The sequence below is a fragment of the Rhinopithecus bieti genome, unplaced genomic scaffold, assembly GCF_001698545.2.
Source record: "Rhinopithecus bieti isolate Rb0 unplaced genomic scaffold, ASM169854v2 scaffold_4816, whole genome shotgun sequence".
Lineage (NCBI taxonomy): Eukaryota > Metazoa > Chordata > Mammalia > Primates > Cercopithecidae > Rhinopithecus > Rhinopithecus bieti.
The window spans coordinates 1,211,947-1,227,548 of NW_016804543.1; the positions used below are offsets into that span (position 1 = coordinate 1,211,947).

The 15,602-nt window shown below is 40.1% G+C and overlaps 1 protein-coding gene across 1 annotated transcript in view; it reads left to right on the forward strand.

Moving 5' to 3' along the window:
- The window catches only part of LOC108527668 (membrane-associated guanylate kinase, WW and PDZ domain-containing protein 1-like), a 587,159-nt gene that overhangs the window by 351,558 nt on the left and 219,999 nt on the right, over positions 1 to 15,602 (forward strand). The gene's annotated exons all lie outside the window — the stretch shown is intronic.

Sequence of the window (15,602 nt, forward strand, 5' to 3'; positions counted from 1 at the left end):
TTTTTTTTTTTTTTTTTTTTTTTTGAGATAGATGTCACTCTGTCACCCAGTTTGGCATGCAGTGACCTCATCATGGTTCACTGTAGCCTCAACCTCTCTGGCTTAGACTATCCTTCCACCTCAGCCTCCCAAGTAGCTGGGCCTACAGGCATGCACAACCGTGCCTGACTATTTTTAATTTTTTTTTTTTTTTTTTATAGAGACAGTGTCTCACTGTGTTGTCCAGGATGGTCTCAAACTCCTGGGCTCAAACAGTCACCTGACTTGGCCTCCCAAAGTGCTGGGATTACAGATGTGAGCCACTGTGCTCTTCTGCCATCTCGATTACATAGTTTGCTTCTTGATGAAGTGCTTCTATGTGGCATAGCATCAACCTTGAAACATATGAGTCATTAAATGTTTAATTTGGAAGTGTGAAATGGCAGGTTCACTTTTTAGATTACACCTTAGAGCCCTGCCAATCAGCATTGAAGAAAAGTTGCCTACATCTAAGGTTTGGTCAGACTTTGGGAATAGAAGTTTATACAACATCTATAGTAACTACAGCAAACACATTTGTGTTTGATCAATGAGCTGTCATTCCCCGAAATCTTTTGCCAAGTCTTTAGTTTATCCGACTGCCATGCCAAGACGGTGGTTCACTTGAAATGATAAATGAAACCCACAGGTGGTTTTGGTATGGACATTTTTTGTTTATGTCCTGAAAGATGGAATTATAGGACTAGGATTTAAAGCAAATTGAGCATCCTGAATAAAGGGTTTCAGTGTCTTCCTGTTGCAATTAAAATAACATGCTGACACTTACTACCATGACTGAGAGAGTCCTGTGGTCTCTGGCTCCTGCTTGCCTTTTCACTTCCATCCCATACTGTTCCCCCCACCCACTCATCCATTACACTGTAGTCAACAGGAAGGCAGTGATGCTGTCAGACTTGCTTTGTCTCAGGACCTTTCCATTTCCATTTTCCCTTCACATCTCTTTCCCTTCCCCTCCCCTGTCCGGATCCTCCTCATCTTTCACTCCTCTCCAGGATATTCTGGACTCCTAACACCTCAGGCCTTCCTCTGTCCTTATTTGGCACAGTCAATTGTGATGCTGTTTGCCAGCTCATTGAGAGAGAGGACTTTGGCTGATTTTCGACAGTTTCTGATTCAGAGCACTGTGCTTGGCACCCAGGAGGTGCTCGACGCACATTTGTTAAGTCAGTGAATGGAGCCTGAGTAATTTCAGGGAAGGCAGAGGCTATGGTATGGTGCCTTAGTCTTTCTGGAATAGTTGCTAAATATTCCAGTGAGGCTTTTAAGAGTTCTGCTCAGATTTAGCTCATTCATGTTAACAGTTGCCATGGTTTGCTATTTCAGAGCATTTTTTAAAACATAAATTTTGGTCCTTTCAGACAGAAGCATCAATTTGATAAATATTATTTTGTTTTAAATTCCATTTGCAAAGCAAAGTGAAATTTAAACTAGCCTGTGTGCCATCTACTAGTGGTTTTCCTGACAAAATGTAGCAAACGTGCTAATGTTTTCATTACATTGATTAGAAAAAAAATTAATTGGAGAACTTAGTTTGCTGAGCTGTTGAATAGAAAGTGCTGAAAGGCATATTCTCACAAATACAGTCAGTTTGTACTTTACAGAAGGATTTGTTACTCATGGATTGAGAACTGGGTTTATATGATACCACATTTCATCTACAGAAATATACTGCAGATAAGGAAATATATCTTCACCATAAGAATTTCTTTTGCCAATCAATAAGAACATTAATGCTAATGCTCCATCAGATTCTCTGTTGAGAGGAAGGATTAGCCCCAAACCTATACATTAACCCTGTCTGAACAAGAGACTTAGAAGTTCGTTTCATATTAGTGAGCTCAAACTTTTGTAGTCATTTGATTTTGAAATTCCTTTTCCCAACTCAAGTAATCTTTGGAATGGGACACATTAATGTCTGATTATCTAGGGGTATGTGAAGATATCCAAGATCTATTATGACTTAGCTTTTGAGAATTATTCAAAGGCATAAATTAGGGATTCTGCAATTGAATGTGATAGTCATGGCTGCTCCCCATGTGAATAAAGAAGCATTACCATCAGAGGTTGTTTAGACTGACTTGCACCTTGTACAATTTCTTTTTGTACAAATCAAGGTAAAATCCACATAACACAAACTTAACCATTTTAAAGTATACAATTCAGTGAATGCTCACAGTTGCTTTTTAAGGGATAATGTATTGTTGGTATTGCTCCTCTTGAGGGCTTACTAAGATACTCTGTATTTAATTAGAATTTCATTGAATTCAAAAAGCACATCATAGCGGGCCTTGGCATGCCACTGAATGCTAACCGCTTTGTGCAATTTTCTAGGGCAGAGAAAATACTCAGTTAAGCTAACATACTCTAAAAACATTAAAGTACTTAAAATAGCCTTTATTACCCAAATATAAGATTAGAAACTGTATTTTTCTTCAAATAGACCTTGATAAGAATATAGCTTGACTTAAAACCATGACAATGAGAGTTTTTGCAAAATCTTCTGAAATTCTCTGCATCTCTGTCCTATCTTGTATTTGTGTGAAAGTAATATAAGATGAATTGTGACTGATCCTTAACCTCAGCAAAGGTCTCTAGAAATTCAGCCAGGCAGAGCCATTTTTAATTGATTGGGGATTTGGGGAAACCACGGAGGATTCTGTGCAGTAGTAGAAAGCTGTGTCTTGAGTCTAGAAGGAAAGTAGGGATTATTGGGAAGGGTAGGTAAATAAGAGAAATGCACATCTACTGCAGAATGGGGTGAGATGGGGTCTAGAGGATGACTGAAAAGGAGCAGAGAGTTTTAGCTCGCCATAGAGGCACATTTCTACAAAGTGTTAGCTACTTGTGCCTTTTTTTTTAAAATGAATTTTTATGTCGTCATGTACTTGAATGCACAGAAATTTTCAGGAACTGATTAAAATGATTGTTGAGAAAGAAAACCGAAGTGACTACCATAGCAATCCTAAATTTAAAAAACTACATAAGCCCCATTGACTTTTGAAAAATGTGCAAGTTCTTGGTGCCAAGTCAGATGAGGAAGAAAACTTTCAATTCAAAATAATCTCCCTGGACAGACATAATAAGGAACAGAGAAGATCGAGGGCAGGGGAAACCTGGCAAGTGGTAATGTCTAGAAACGCCCTAGGAAGCATGGGAAAGGAGGCAATCTAGGACAGCCAGCCCGATTTGAGCTTCCCACTGGAAAGGGTAGATGCTCCTTCCTGGCATGGCAGTTGAGTTGACACCTGGGGCTGGTGCTCATTTGGTAACAACTGTGTCTAAGAATATTGGAATGAGTTTAAGCCTGGAAACGAACTGCAAATGAGGTATCTCCTAAGGAGGACAGAGCTCTGTTCAGGGCTGGGGAAAGCTAAGCCTGTTCGTGTTGGTGAACTAAAACATACAAGAAATGAGGCAGAACAGATAGCCAGCTGGACTTGGAGTATGTTGTAGGATGGTCTTTTCCTATGAGGATTAGTAAAAGGGAATAGAGGATTGGTGATGCCCCGTCATCTTTCTCGTCTTCTCACCCACTAATGAAGTAGGAGATACTTCATTAACTGAGACCCTTAAAATGCAAAGTAAGCAATAAAAAGGTGGTTCAGATTGTACCAGCTTCCCAAAAAACTCACTGAATTCCAAGCAAGTGAATTTCTTGAAATAACTTTAAGCCCATCCATGTCTAAGAAATCCCTAGCTAACACTGAAGTTAACAGTTCTCAGGGTTAATGGGAGATTAGGTAGCATTTTATTGACATCCTCATTGCTATTACTAATCTAGAACTCATTTTCCTGAGGTTCATTTACCCAAGCAGGATGGTACAATGACACCCTCCCTCCTACTGTCCCACAGGCATCCCCGTCAATGAGGTGGAGGCATCTGGGCACACTGGGAAGCCTGTGTATATTCTTTGGTGTCATCTAAACTATAAATTAGCCTGTCACTTTCTATCAGTGTGAACTTAGGCAAGTTTTGTACATTTTGAGTCTGCGATGACTGCAAGATACCCAAGTAGCAGTGTCTAAGAGGCAATTGGATTTCTGGGAGGAGCTCAGGAAGAAAGGTCCTGGCTGGAAGATGCATCAGCAGAGAAAGAGCAGTTGAAGCCTTGGGCTTGTGTAGAATTGCCTAAGGGTAGTGCATCTAATGAAATGAGAAAGGGCACCTGGAGTATATTTAAATATTTTTAGAAAAGTTTTTTATTGGGTCTTTATTCTAATCAGGGAGAAAAGTTGTTCAGGGCAATCTTGCTAGCATTTGAATAGATAATTGACTGGCCAGTCATGGGTCCTCACTTACACCCTACTCCTGCGTCCAGCAGATGCCCTCGTGGTGTTCATTACTATAGTTAAACTTATTCGGCATTGGAGCAGTTGTCAGGTTTGCTCATCTTCTGGTTCAGTAGTCAGGAAGCACGTATAGCAGCGAAGACCAAAAGCCAGCCACCCCCTGCCAAAACAGTAGGGAGATGCGCATCATGCCTTGAAGGCCAAATGAGGCAGATTGTCAAGTGCAGCATGGTGCTCCTGAACGTGGAGGGTGGGCTGCCTTTCCCAGCCCATCCTCTCAGTGTCTCTGCTCCAGATTCTGCTTGCAAGTATTCTATAAAGGCGGGTACCTTCCATCATTCTCAGCAGAGGGTATTCCTGCATCTCAGAGATCTAAGGAAGACGGTTTCTCACCACCATATGCTGAGCCCAAGCTTCTGGGAGTGGAAATAAAAAGCAGGAGCTGCTTATTTATTTATTTATTTATTTGATAAGTGTGCATTAAGGTTTAGGAATATCCCGGTTGCCAAGAGGGACAGGGTCCCTGCTTTCAAGGAGTTCACATCCTGAAGGAGATAAGTAAGTAAAACAAATAAAATAAGTACCAGTGGTTGTAGTACATATACAGGTGGCCTGACAGAAAATAATCAGGTTATCTTCTTTAGCTAAGGAAGGCCTCTCAGAGAAGGGGACTTTAAGGCTGTGACCTGAAGGAGGCAAAGGCGTGTGGAAGAGTCAAGAGCATTTAAAGAACAAGCAAAAAGGCCAAGGTAGGAGAGGGCTTGGTAATTCATTCTAAGAAGTGAGAGGAGGGCAGCAAGGCTAGTTAATAGCTTCTGGCCCGGATTCTGCATATATGTTATAAAATTGACACCTTACTGCCGTGTGTGTCACCTCTACCATGTGAGAGATGTCTCTGGGGTAGCCTGCACATGGTCCCATGATAAATTACAACGTTGTCCCTAAAGGTTATGGCAGTATTGGGTTCCACTGTGGAAACTCTTTCTGCCTAATGACTACATCCAAGAGGTGGTTTGTTGTGTTTTTACATTGATTTTTAAAGAAGCAGGGTGGCTAAAGATTGCCTGTGACTAGGGTGAGGCCTTATATGCTGACACTTAAAAAATATATGTATATAAATTCCTCTTGACATTTGAATTTAATGCTACTATTAAAGGGGACCAGTGGGCTCGCTTGTAAACATAGGTACCGAATACTGATCAGAAACCTTCTTCAGATTTGTCATCTTCAGTATAGCAAATGTTCCAAACAGAGTGCTGAGCCAAGGGGGTAGATTTCCTAAGGGCCACATCCTAGGGAGAGCAAAAAAAAAAAAATAAAACAAGCATCGGGGAATATATGCAGGCATTGTGTGGGATTTGCATATAATTTGCATATCGCTTGATAAGCTAAAATCTGTTCTCAGAAAATGTTCAAATTAAAATTTTATCATGGCTACCAGTGCAGCCATTTCTTACTATTTTCCCCTCTATTTTATTCTTTTGCTCATATTGGCTGTCTCTGATTCATATATCTTTTTGTTAGAAATGTACAGCTGTGATTCTGAGCATCAAGGAAGAAAAAAGGGAAAAATCTGAGTCCACCAGAGACCATTTCTTGGCAAATGAAGTTCTTATTCAAGCCCTTCCTAGTCACATCTTTCTCAGTCCTGTAGTAAAAGTGCCTTTATTTGGGATCTGTCTTGGAAGCACAAGGGAGCCATATGTGTGACAGGAACAAAGAAAAAAAAAGTGAACCTTGCATTAAAAGCTACTTGGGACTGGGCAGTGACTCACGGCTGTAATCCCAACATTTTGGGAGGTTGAGGCAGGCGGATCACTTGAGGTCAGGAGTTCGAGACCAGCCTGGCCAACATGGTGAAACCCCGTCTCTAATAAAAATATAAAAATTAGCTGGGTGTGGTGGTGCTTGCTTGTAATCCTAGCTACTTGGGAGACTGAAGCAGGAGAATCGTTTGACCCTGGGAGGTGGAGGTTGCAGTGAACCAAGATCGTGCCATTGCACTCCAGCCTGGACGACAAGAGCGAGACTATGTCTCAAGAAAAACGCTACTTGGAATCAAGTTTGAGCTTTTCTCTTATGATAATTTTAGATAATATATTGATGCATCAGTTTTTTCATTTGTAAACTGGGGATACATGAAAACCTTACAAAGCTATTGTGAAAATTAAATAATATGTGAATAACAGTGCAAGGCCAGCAATTAATATTGGTAATCCTGTTTTTAGAAACTGCCCTTAAGCCATATTGTGGATGTAATCTTTGTGTCTCCAAGTAGGTAATGAGCCCCCTGATGGTGGCCCCAGTGTGTTAAAAAGGGGTGGTTGAATAAGTGATTTGGGGGTCCCAGCCCTCATGTTCTAAAGAATTGGGTGTAAGGAGTATATTGGTGACCTGAAGAGCTGTACTTCCTCTTAGAAGTACTCACATTTGCACTTAATATTTGATTAACACATGCATCGATTTCATTAGAAGCAATTAAAGAAACAGCTTCAGGTAAAGACGTTTGGTGAAATTTTTGGATTTGAGGCTGTTAGAGATTCACGTTCTCTATCCTTTGAGGGTTGCTTATAAGACATGTTACAGTCATTTTTTAATTTGTTGATCCCTACTAATTATCAGAACTGCTACCTGAAAAAAATCACAACATTAGGATGAAATCAGATGTGGTTGTTCAGTGTCATTTATAAGTAGATCCAGGGCAGCCATGGAATACGAAGCTTGATTTTACGAAAATATTTAAAACATTAGATCAATTCATGTATGGTTACTATTAAAAATTATAATTTGGTCAAATGATAGAATGAAACTTGCTATTTATTATTATTTATTTATTTATTTTTTTGAAATGGAGTCTGCTCTGTAGCCTAGGCTGGAGTGAGTGCCCAGTGGCGTGATCTCCACTCACTGTGACCTCCACCTCCTGGGTCCCGGTTCAAACAATTCTCCTGCCTCAGCCTCCTGAGTAGCTGGGATTACAGGAATGCACCACCATGCCCAGCTAATTTTTGTATTTTTAGTGGAGGCCGGATTTCACTATGTCGGCCAGGCTGGTCTTGAACTCCTGACCTCATGATCCGCCCGCCTTGGCCTCCCAAAATGCTGGGATTATAGACGTGAGCCACCGCACCCGGGCTGCTATTGATTATTCAGAGGCTATCTCAACCATCTTATAAGGAATGTCATATTTTTAATGTACAAACCAAAATATCAAAATTGTACATAGCTAAAAATCAGTTTCTAAAATCTCACGTTTTCTTTAGGGGAGTAGTTTTCAAACTTGAGCGTGTTTTGGAGGGTTTGTTAAAACACAGATTTCTGGGGCCCTACCTTCAGAGTTTTTGATTCAGTAGGTCTGGGTCTCGGCCTAAGACTTTGCATTTCTAGCACGTGCTTGGGGCTTTGGATGCTGAGTCCAGGGATCACATTATGAGAACCACTGCTTTAGGGAAAATTTATAAGGGTTTGGCTTTTCCCCTATTCTTGTTTCTCTATTATATGTATGTTATGGTGAGATACATTAATTTTTGTTGAGAATCCAAATGTGTGTTTTTATTTTCATTTTTTTATTTTGCCACAAATGTTAGGAAATTCTGTTTTTGGTATCTGGCAGGAGGGAAACAGAACATGAAGCTCATGGATATGTATTTTCATGGGCAGTTAAGCTATTCTTTAGATGAAAATGGCCTTAATCATTTTAATTATAAGTGGGGAATACATTTATTTATTCATTCAACAAATATTTAATGGGGACTCCTTATGTATCAATTACTGTTTTAAGTGTCAGAGATGCCCCATGAATATAAAGAGTAAAATTCTTCTCCTAATGGGGTTTGGGTATTGGATGGGGGCTACAAAGGGTGAACGAAGAAAACAGATAATTTAAAAACTGTGTCTCAAGTGGAAGTTGTTATAAAGAAGACTAAAGCTGAATGAAGTGGCAGAAAGTGATGGAGACAGAGGGTTTCTTCACATAGGGTGAGCAGGGAAGGCCTCCTTGATAAGGTGAGTTTAATAGGTACCTGCAGAAAGTTACGGGAGGGGGATGTTTCTGATGGAGGAAAATGCTTCTAAGATAGGGAGGCAGGAGTGAGCTCACTGTATTTGTAGAATAGCAAAGACACCAGTGAAGCTGGAACCCATTTGGTGGGGAGGGAGATGGATGGTGACTGGCCACTGGATTTTATCTTGTATAAGAAGAGGAGCTGTTGGAGGGTTTTGAGAAGTGCTGTGATAGTGTCTGCCTTACCTTTGGGAGGATCATTCTGGCTGCTTGTGGAGGGTAGCAACAAGGAAAGTATCCTAGGTGATGCAGGATGAGTAAAGAGTGAGTAAAGCACTATACTGTTGGCTACACTCATGGCAGACATCACAAATCAACCCCAGAGGCCTTTCCCAGTGTCCTGGATGTTGAGTGGGATGACTTCCCAACATGGCCTGCAGCTGGAACTGAGAGCCCTTGGAATCTACACAGCAAATGAAGTCTTTTTATTTATTTTCCAACAATTCAAGTATCAAATGGCTTTCCAGTGCCTTATCTCTCCTTAAAAGAGGTCTAGGCATCTACTGTAGATTCATTCATCCTCCAGCAATACCTATTGAGAATAAAAAAAGAAAGTCTATAGATGAATGAACTTGATAATTTCAAATCATATGTCCTGGGAAGTAAAAGGATGTGAATGAGACCTGGAAAATAAGTAATTGACTCTTTCAAGAACAGGGAACAGGCAGTCTAAGAAGAGGGAGCAAATGCAGGTTCCAAGCATAAGCATATCCTTAAGATATGCTTCCATAAGGTGAACTCTGCAAGTCTTATCTCCCTGAAAGTCTTATCTTATCACAAGATTGGATCTGTATTATTTAATGAGGATGATGTCTGAATCAGGCCTGAACTTTCTTCCAACAATCTCCCACCTAAAATACATCTTTCTCCTGTACTCATTTTCCCATTTTTGTCTTTCTTCCTTGAATTCAGTTCTCTCTGACCCTCCTTTTTTCACTTTATCAGTTATCTCTGTTGAAGAGAATTGTTCAGGGGAATAGAAGAGAGGGGATTTCACATGGCATTTGTATATTAATATGATTATTAATTTGGGGACCTTCTTCCCTTTCCTTCCTGCATAGTTTTTGGTAATAAATGCCCATCTAATTTACTAAATATTCCCTTCAGCATGAGCAGCCTTATATACAAAAGAAATTTCACACTTTGTACCTGAATGTAGTAGTGGCTAATACATATACACAAAAAAAGTAATTCAGTAGGAAAAATAAAATACAAAGAAAACCAATTATCTCAGCCTGTTCAAAGAGGCAGCCAGCCAGGTAGTAAGTAGTAATTGCAGTATTTTGTTATGGAAGTCTTTGCTTGTAATTAATAGATTTCTGCCTTTTAGTACATTTGTTTTATTATGCATTAGAGGACCTTGCTTTGAGTAGTGCAGCTCAGGGGTTAGTCACAGGAGTATAAGTTAGGAGGAAATACCTGGGCATCTGCTATTTGTAGCACACTGTCGCTGTTTCCACGTATGACTGGGGATGAGCTGAAGGCTTAGCCAGAATCAACTCTTGGTGTTGCCAGAACTGTTGTGATTAAGTCTTTTTTGTTTTCTGACCCCTGAGGATGGCTTATTAAGGTTCAGTTTGCTCATCTGAAAAATGGAGCTGATGAAATCCTCCTTAGAATGTTGAACCCCGGGTGGTGGTGATGAGAACAGTTCCTATTTTTTTTAGCACTTACTACCTGCCAGGCATATTCTAAAGCACATTATATACACCATTTCGGTTAATCCTCACAACTGACAGTTGGGGTAGATGCTGGTCCTATAGATTAAACCATGGCATGGAAACATTAAGTAATTTGCTCAAGGCACACTGCTGAGTGCAATGTATGACACTTATTAAGTGTTTATATAAAAGTAATAACCCCAGCTGCTATGGCTTAGATATAACTTTTTTTTTTTTTTTTTAAGGAGTTTGAGTATATTACAGAATGTAGGAAGTCTGATTCTCAATGCCTCTTGTTTTCTGTTTGTTTAGTTATCTGGCTCCATTTTACAGCACCAATTTTCATCTTTATTGATTTTCTGCTGATTAAAAAAAAACCGGTCTGTATCTTTTACTCATTTTTTTGGTCTTCCTTTAAGAAAGTGTTCTGGGCCGGGCACGGTGGCTCACGCCTGTAATCCCAGCGCTTCGGGAGGTCGAGGTGGGCGGATCATCTGAGGTCAGAAATTTGAGACCAGCTTGGCCAACATGGTGAAACCCCCATCTCTACAACAATACAAAAATTAGCTGGGCGTGATGGTAATCCCAGCTGCTTGGGGGCTGAGGCAGGAGAATCATTTGAATCTGGGAGGCAGAGGTTGCAGTGAGCCAAGATTGCACCACTGCACTCCAGCCTGGGTGACAGAGCAAGACTCCATCTCCACCAAAAAAAAAAAAAAAAAGTTCTGAATGTGGATACTCTGTCAAAATTCAACATCTGCTGGTCTTCTTGGATCAGGCTGCCTTTGGTCTCTCTAAAGAGGCTAACCTGGATTCCTCTTTGGTGAGAGGACAGTACACATTTCAAATAAGGCATTGAGGGTCCTCCAGGAAATTATGATTGTGGGCATTTCCCTCACTATTTCAAGTTTCCAGTGTCTTTAGAATCTCACTTTGCCTTCTTAGAAACATGGCCAATTCTTGTGCTATATTTTATGCTCCAGGTGCCTTGGAACCCAGTTGTATGGGGGCACTGTGGACAAGGGTGCAAGTCCTAGCTCTGCATTTAAAGGTTACATGATCTTAGGAAAGTTTTTCAACCTTTCTGACTTAGTCTGTTTTCCGTTGCTATAACTGAATCCCTGAGACTGGGTAATTTATAAAGAAAGAAATGTATTATGTGGCCAGGCGCAGTGATTCACACCTGTAATCCCAGAACTTTGGGAGGCTGAGGCAGGAGGATTGCTTGAACATGGTTGTTCCAGACAAGCCTGGGCAACATAGGGAGACCCCATCTGTATAAAATTTTTTTTAAAAATAAAAAATAGGCATGGTATCTCATGCCTGTGATAGGTCCCAGCTACTCAAGAGGCTGAGGTGGGAGGATCACTTGAGCCTACGAGGTCAAGGCTGCAGTGAGCCATAATTGTGCCATTGTAATCCAGTCTGGGCAACAGAGTGATACCCTGCCTCAAAAAAACAGTATTTCTTATAATTCTGGAGGTTGGGAAGGCCAAAGTCTAGGACCACATTTGATGAATACCTTCTTGTTTGTGAGGACTCTCTGCAGTCCCAAGGTGGCACAGGACATAACATGGCAAGGGGGCTCACAAGAGACAGCCAAACTGGCTTTTGCAACAGTCTCAGTCTCCTGACAACTCACCCACCCCCTTGATAACTCATTCATTCATTCATTCATTCATTCATTCATGAGGACAGAGCCTTCATGACCCAGTCACTTGCCAAAGGTCCTACCCTTCAGCACAGCTGCACTGTGGGACAAGATTCCAATACGTGAACTTTTGGGATACATTCAAACCATAGCAGCCTCCTTATCTACAAAATGGGGATGGTGATGATGATGTTGATGATGGCACTAGCTATCTCACAGGGATACATTAATTGTATAAGACTATGTAGGGTAAGTCAAGGTCACTGTAGGCTTTTTGTGAGGAACTCAGGGCTAGGACTTCAATATATGAGTTTGGTTGGTGGAGAGGCACAGTTCCCCCCATAACATGACGGGAGGCTCTGTGCTCATCACCTAGTATAGTTCTTAACCCAGAGTATGCCATCAGCACCTCTCTGCTAAATGAATTAATATGTGCTAACGAGCAAGAATGAACAAATGATAAACAATGTCTGTCTTTGTTGACCATCAAAACATTTAAAACATGGATTTGTATCACATTGAGAGTTCTCAATGATGCTTATTCCTTGAGTTCTGTGTCTCACTGTGCTAAGTTAGAACATCTGATCTAGGAATGTCCAGATCACTTTTTTTTTTTAAAAAAAAGGTCTCATATACCTATACTTGTCTACTTGATTTAGCTCAAGTAGCGTTAGAGTCAATCACAAATTCAGTCACAAATACAGAATATTTAAATTTTGACTTTGGAGTAATTAGCTACAACTTGAATTTTATTCTGTTCTGAAATGTAGCACTTTGGATTTTGATTTAATAATGGCTATTTGGTTGCATAAAGCAGGATTTTAGCTTCTGTGAGAAGCTAATTAGGTTGGAACTGGTTTAAGCACTTATTTTCCTGGAATGATTTCAGTCCAGTTAGCCATACCTTTTTCTTCTTGCTCAGATGTAAACACAAATACCCACAGCAGTCTCAAATACAAAATTGATAAATGTACTATGCTGCTGACAGTATAACTTCTGGAACTATATTATTTTGGGATGTGCTGAGGTAATGAGATTTAAATTGTTAAGATTTGGAAATTCAAGGTTTTTACAGTTTTCTCAATATAGCAGTAGACTAGAGAGAACAATAACAGAAATTTGTTTAAGATGGAGCTGGTGGGCCTTTGAGTTCAGTGTTTTCCTGAACATAATGTTCTGCTAAAAGTTTACTCTTGCTAAAATAAGTAAAATAATAATTATAAAAGGAAGTGAAGTGGTCAGAGAAGGAAAACAGGTTTCTCAGTGTAAACCATTACAGAGCCCTTAATGTGTTAATGCATTTAGGTTGGTGCAAAAGTAATTGCGGTTTTTGCTATTTCATACATTTTGACTTTCCAAGAGGGGGCTGTATTATGCGGACTTTGCCACATGTGTTTGCTCTGAAACCCCTTTTTTCTTAAGGCACCAGTGTCCTAAGAGATACTCTCAGGATGGTCACTCTGGACAGTCTAAAATTAGGTGCACATTTTTCTAGTTTGGTAAGTGGGGCATATTGGTCAGAATTTCTTTTACTGCTCAGAATATCATAGTATTATATCATAGTATTCCATAGGCATCATTCAAAATATCAATTTTTAACTTAGACTATTATAGTGGTTAAAATGTTGTAGATCTAGGCTGGGCGTGGTGGCTAATGCCTGTAATCCCAGCACTTTGGGAGGCTGAGGCAGGTGGATCACTTGAGGTCAGGAGTTCATGACCAGCCTGGCCAAGAGGGTGAAACCCTGTCTCTACTAAAAAAAATAAAATAAAATAAAATAAAATAAAAATACAAAAATGAGCTGGGCGTGGTGGCAACTACTTGGGAGGCTGAGGCACGAGAATCGCTTGAATGCAGGAGGTGGAGGTTGTAGTGAATCAAGATTGTGATACTGCACTCCAGCCTGAGTGACAGAGCAAGACTCTGTCTCAAAAAAAAAAAAAAAAAAGTTGTGTATCTAGTGCTGTTTTCAAACTTCAGCATTTTAAAAAAAAACATTTAAAACATTTCTGTTAAGACTTTCTTTGAAAGTGTCAGAAAGCCAACTCCAACTGGCTACAGCAATAACAGTGTGACAGTGTATCAGGAGAGAGGTTTTTAAACTTCAGAGTGTGTCACCAGGACTCAGCCCTTCTCTATCCCTTGGTTTTTCTCTTCCTCTAAATTCATTTGATTCTCAAGGAAGATATTTGCCTGTTTAAGCAAATAGACTCCACGTAGTCTACTCTACATTTGCAGTGGAAAATTAAACCTTTATTTCCTATCCTTCCAACATAGTCCCTGGTTTAAATCTCATTGGCTGGTTTGGGCCCAGTGAGTCCTTTCCTTCCTGCCCCTCCTATTGCTGTGGTAGGCAAAGCTGGATTGTGTGCAGCTCTTGTGCCAAGGAGTAGGGTCAACCTCAGTGAAACAACATGTGCTGAGCCGGGGAAGGGGCACGGGATACAGATCCCCAGAAGAAAATAGAGGTGTTGTAGCCAGAAGCAGCAGAAATGTATGCCTGGCAGGTAAAAATGATAGGTATCCCATATACTTGCCCTTAGCTTGCTGACTTGTGAAAAACTTCTTTTCTTGTGAATTGAATTAAAAAAGATTTCAGTTAATTGACCTTCTAGTTAGTTAAGCTGCAGCTAATTAGGTTAGTTAGATGACTAGGTGCTGATGGAGTAAATAAATGGACACTTGGCACAAAAATAAAGTTAACAGGTCCTGACATTTCACTATGGGAAGCAATTGAGGGGGAGGATTCCAAGAGGACTTTAAATATTCCAGATGATGTAACTGTAACCAGACCAGGAGTTTTCCTTGTCTGTGGGCTTCTCCACCAGGGGGACGATGTGTCTTTTGCCTGGCACATAGTTAATTCTGAAGGATATTTTATTATTGCAGAACTAGGAGATTGGGGTGGTTTTTTATTTTTACTTACTTTAGATCATTAACTAAAATAGGGAACAAAGGACAAAATGTACGTTTAGGAAAGAAGATGCTGAGTGCGAATTTGAAGGTGAAATGCATTTGAGCTGCTGGTGGGACACTTTGGGAGAATCGGGTGGTTAGGAACGTGGAACCCAGGTCTGTTTTATTGTATCCTGGGAAAATCCAATCTTGTCTTTATTTTGGTTCAAAATAAAACTTTCTTTGATAAAAGCAAAGGCGTATTTCCTTGTGAGAGGCAGTAAAATGGAATGCTTTATCAAGTAAAAAGACTATTCAAGGGAAGTGCTCCTGGAGCATTTGTTTTCCCTTAAAGACACTGATATCTGGGTTTCAAAGGGATTATATATTTCCAGATGTTTCCATTTGTGAGTGTCAAGTTGCATTAGATGCCACATTTTAGTGACATAACATCACTTTGCCTCATTGAGGACAATTTGGGGCACAAAAATCATAGTTGAGGAAAATTTACATTTGCTTCTCTTGCAGTCTGTTTCTCCAGAGCAGGGATAGTGTAGAAAAATAAAGGTACAAACAGAGCTGGCAGCATCCATATAGTTTCTTACTCAGTAGTTCTCAAGTCGGTGCCTCTCTGATTTGTAATAAGTATTTTTAATGTGTTTCCTTTATTATCCTAATATGAGATAAATAGATAATGCATCCTGTTAGTATACCTAATTTTAAAAATTATATAGTGACTCAACTAGTATCTATAGAAAATAAAAATAAAAGTAAGTAACTTACAATAAATGATGCATATTGCAGTATGTGTAATACATTCTTGGGTACAAGTTTACTAGAGCCAAGCTTCTCCTGGGGATCTTGTTAAAATGCAGATTCTGATTCAGCAGCTCCAGTGTGGGGGGCCTGAGATTCTGCCTTTCTCCCTTCCTTCCTTCCTTCCTTCCTTCCTTCCTTCCTTCCTTCCTTCCTTCCTTCCTTCCTTCCTTCCTTCCCTCCCTC